The sequence below is a fragment of the Meleagris gallopavo genome, assembly GCF_000146605.3.
Source record: "Meleagris gallopavo isolate NT-WF06-2002-E0010 breed Aviagen turkey brand Nicholas breeding stock chromosome 22 unlocalized genomic scaffold, Turkey_5.1 Chr22_random_7180001957522, whole genome shotgun sequence".
Lineage (NCBI taxonomy): Eukaryota > Metazoa > Chordata > Aves > Galliformes > Phasianidae > Meleagris > Meleagris gallopavo.
Window position 1 is genome coordinate 1 of NW_011100110.1, and position 4,501 is coordinate 4,501.

Genomic DNA, 4,501 nt, shown 5'->3' on the forward strand with positions numbered 1-4,501 from the left:
CCCAGCCTTCGCAAACAGCAAGTCAGTCCAACAGCTCTGCTGAGAGGAGAACCCGAATTTATTTCAGGCACGTGGTCCTGAAATCTGGAGAACCCCGATGTTTCCAGGTGCAGGCAGTACTGGCCAGCATAGACATCAGATGCTTTATGCACCTCGTGAGCTGCCTAACAGGAAAGGAACGGTGCCATTGTGTGGCCAAACTGAGCCCATCAGGCAGTTGTAAGTCAGCTGAGTCCTCAGAGTCCAAAGAGAGTGGAAGTTTGCTACAACACTCCATGCGTGGTTAAGGTAACTTAGTTTCAGCAAGTTTTGCATCAGTAATAATGGAGAAAAAAACAAAACACCCAAACAATTATGATAGGTGCTGCAAAAGAAACTCCTCTTCATCTTTCGGATGGAAAGTCACTGATTGTGTGCAATTTCCCCTGTAAAGCTGCGGGGCCTTCTTCCACTCCAGCGTCTCTGCTGTCTGACACAACGGGAGCTGCTGTGGCCTCGTGTCCGTGCCTGTGCCTCCTCCTGGCTGAGCAGCTTTGTGGGAGGAGAAGAAGCCCACGGGGCCATAATAAAGAACTGCGTCCTGTAAAGGAAAAGCACAGATAAGAGGGAGGATCAGCAAGCAGCAGCACGGCCATCACAGCTCTGGGGGAGGTGCTGTATTTTTCTAAGACTCGGTTATCCTAGCCACTGCAGGATGATGTCAAAATAACCATTTTGTCACAGGCATATTTATGGTAAAGGACATACTCATCAGTGACAGCAGCTTACTGTATTTAAGCAAGCAAACAAAACTCCTACAAAGTGAGGACAGGTCAGTCAGAAACCTTCACTGCCATACTCGTATCAAGCTTCGTCTGCATGCAAAATATTGCAGGGCAGTGCAGGTGAGCACGAGGAGTCTGCTCTAAGAGCTGTCCTTCTTTGCCACTGCTGACAGAGCAAGTACTTCTGAGGCCATTCTCATGCCATAAGAGGTGTGGCAGGGAAGCGGATCATCCCCTCACATCAACATCCTGCTTGGATCCATTCCTACTACTTATTCCTTCAACATCACAGCTCCTGGGTAACGTGTGCACAGGCTCATGCGTTTGTCAGCTGTACCTGAGTAGCCAGGCTTTGGGCCAAACGGTACACAGACATCCAACAGACTAACTTGGGATGGCTTAAAGCAGGCTGGGGAGTGCCGTCCCCTCTTGAAGGCTGGTCCAGGTTGAGATGCTGTGCTCAGAGGGGCTGCCTTGCCAGAGCAGTACTGCCAAGCTTAGCTGATACTCCGTGACATTCCCTGACCCTTCTGCTTGTGGGGAAGCAGACAGTGTGAGCTCTGAATCATTACACAACTAGCCAAGGTGATGTGCTCCATTCTACAGCCTGGATCATCGTATGGCTCAGCTGCTTTGCATGTCGATCTTCCCCTGGCACAGCTCAGCCTGCTGTGGGCTGTTCCTGTTCAGCCAAGCTAACCCCTGCATCCTGCTGACACAGGAACTGCCTTCCAGTAGGAACAAAAGCTGGACTTACAGCAACTGTGCTATCCAAAGAAGAGCAACGCTCGTATCAAATGGCAAGCAGCAAATATGCTGGAAAAGCAGCTATCTCTACTCCACCAGTGGCAATAACTGCAGTGACTGTGCAAATGTCATTGGAAGGTCGGGGTATCAAAGTAGATGGAACAAACTCAGCGCTCCTTTGGAATAATAATTGCTTGTGCCCTTCACACTTACTCATCTAACATGCAGAGGAAACTTTCTTCCTGCTGCAACTCCGTTTCTTTCCACTGGACCAGGTGCACTTATGGTCTCAGCAGTTACTCAAGGAAAGCTGTAGGTTCCAGGGCTGGGCACAAACACCTTGCAGTTATTTCCTCACTCTTAGCACCTAAGCTGTGGCTCATCCTAAAGCCACAACTCTGCCGTGCAGGCAGAGAACTGGGCAACAGCTGCAGGGCCCGTGCAGTCTTTGCCAGTCAGCTGGGCAGCCCTGCTGATTAACCTATGGAGACTGTGCAGAAGAAACAACCAGGAAAGCAGCTGTCAGAATATCTCCCATTAAGAGCAAGACTTCTGTCTCTCAGCATCAGTGCCAATAAATACCAAGAGCTTTCTTTACATCTGCTGATTGCCATTTGTCTACTAAGATGCTTGTAAGGATCAACAGATCGTGCATTGCGTCGTACTACAAGGCAGCTCAAGTGGGAAAGCACACAGAAGCACTGAAGAAAGTGATTTTAGAAAGAAAAGAGAGAGTAGGGGGAAAGATGTAAGTTACTCTGTACAGCTTGTCAGTGTGAGGACCTAACAGCAGCAGCCAAACTTTCAGCTGTATGTTCTTGTAGAGCATCCCTGGCTCCCCAGAAAGATACTGGTAGCCACATTTGCCATATTCTTACATCAGCCCAGAAGTCTGTTGCCCCCTCGACAGTAAAAGCATGTCAAGTATCTCGGTGGAGATCTGGATTTGATCAAGGTGTCTGCTCAAGGTAAAGCTAATGGAGGAAGACACTCACTCGCTCCATCTCCCATGAGCGGGCTGGATTTGGAGCGGAAGAGGACATCTGAGTGGTTCAAGATGAATTCCACAACGGCCGGCTGCATCTGCACCTCCACGAAGGCAGCTCTTCTGCTGACGCAGGCAGACTCACTCTGCTGTGATCTGAAGAAAAAACAGATAAAGTAAAACTGCCAACAGACAGAAGACTGGGAAGGCACCTCTGGCCGTGCAAAATGTGTGGATTTTGGAGGGGAGGGCCTACAAAGGCTGCTGAGATGGACGTGCTGTGGCCAGTTGCTGCTCTGCTGCAGGCAGATGTTAAAGTGGAGCCTGCTGGGACAAGGGAAACAATAGGCAGGAGAGGTATGAGGGAATGCAGCAATCCCTGCCCAACCCCCACCCTCACCAGCCCCCCTGCAGGGGTAAAAGCCAGCTGGGACTCAGACCAGCAGCACTGCTCTTACCAGGCTTCCTTCCCAGCAAAGCCATTGGGATGCTGCGCTCCCTCCTCTTCCTTTCTTTCTTCCTTTCTCCCACCTTCCTCCCTCAGCCTGGCACAGGAAGACAGCGAGCAGCACTCCTGGCTCAATCACATCAGCGACCACAAAACTGTCTCAGGCTGGGAGGCTGAAAGAACTCACAGCAGACCTCTGGCTCAACGGCTGAGGGCCATCTGAGCATGTGCCTAAAAACAAAGTACAGCAATGAGTCAATCATCTTAGCACCAACATAGAGAGCGGCACAAGCACCTCTTAAGCCCTCCTGCACAGCAGCAGGCTGCAGGACGAGCTCTGCCCTTGTTTGGAAACATCCAAACAATTTCTCAGGACAGTATCTCTGAAAAAGCAGATTTTATTCGCAATTGCAATGCCGGGCCTCCTGCTGACGTGCGGAATCAAACTCCATAACCACAAAGTAGTTATGAAAGCAGCTACGTTTTAATCAGTGCTGCGCAGACACTGGCTGCAAGGGGGATCGTTCCTCCTAACCTGCACAGCGTAGGGCAAAAGCTTGGTACAGATAGAGGCCGAACCAATGCGTAATCAATGATTTTCCTGGAATTCGTATACATATTCATTACATTTCCAGAACCCATCAGCACTTGGTCCCTCCCCCTTCACGTGCGCTGCAGGCAGTGGGGGTCTCCTTCTGGTGGCCATGGGATGAAGGCTCACTGTCTTCAGCAGAAGTAATCCCATCCTGACCCGTTCCTTGTGTAAAGTTTATTCAAGTTTACAACAGAGTTTCGAGATGTTCTTTTCTTATCTGGCCTTACATCCTGCTTACCTGCATTGCTACACAATGGTTAACCCTAATCTTGTCCTCTCCTAACTCACGCAAGCAGGAGAGCACACAGAACACAGCGTTACATCTTTTACGCCCTATAACTCGACACTTATCTCTTTCTCCCCTGGTTCCCATTGGCTGAGTACTGCAGGTTCACAATCTTCCCGATGCTCAACTAAACACACGGATACTGGCTAAACATCACTTGTTTCTAGCTAAGCATATATCGCTAATTAGCTAGCTTCTCACACCTGCTCATTCAACGCTCGCTCCTTGTTTCTGGACATCTGCTCGTCCTTGCATAGAGATAAGCTCGGAAGGAGGATGGGGGCAGTGTCTTCATCCCTGCCTGTTGCATCCCAACCTACCCACAGAGCGAGGCAAGCCAGCCTTGTGCAGAGGCCCTGCCTGCTTTGATGTTTGTTAAGTCTGTTTCTCTTTTGCTGAGGGTCTCTTATCTTGTGCTCAGCAGGCCGTGTGCGATTCCCAGCCAGTGCCCACGGTGCGATCGAGCTGCCGCAGCACTCACAGCACTGAGCGCCCTTTGCCCAGCGCTATCGCGACAGCTGCACGAGTATTGGATCTCTTAATTTCAAGGATTCGCGACCTACCTGCACGTGCGCAGTACACGTAAATGAAGCATTACTTCTAATTTACCGAAATAGAAGAGTTTAGAATGTTAGAAGCTCCGTCCAGCCGCGGTGCAAACACGCCGCCCCCGCCC

General features: G+C 50.3%; 1 long non-coding RNA gene across 1 annotated transcript; it reads right to left on the reverse strand.

Moving 5' to 3' along the window:
• Positions 1 to 541: 541 nt before the first annotated feature.
• On the reverse strand, positions 542 to 4,501 carry LOC104915541. Its single transcript, XR_796384.3, has 4 exons — positions 4,389 to 4,501; positions 2,955 to 3,175; positions 2,507 to 2,652; positions 542 to 580 (listed from the first exon to the last, which is right to left on the reverse strand). It is a non-coding gene; the product is annotated as an uncharacterized LOC104915541 (long non-coding RNA).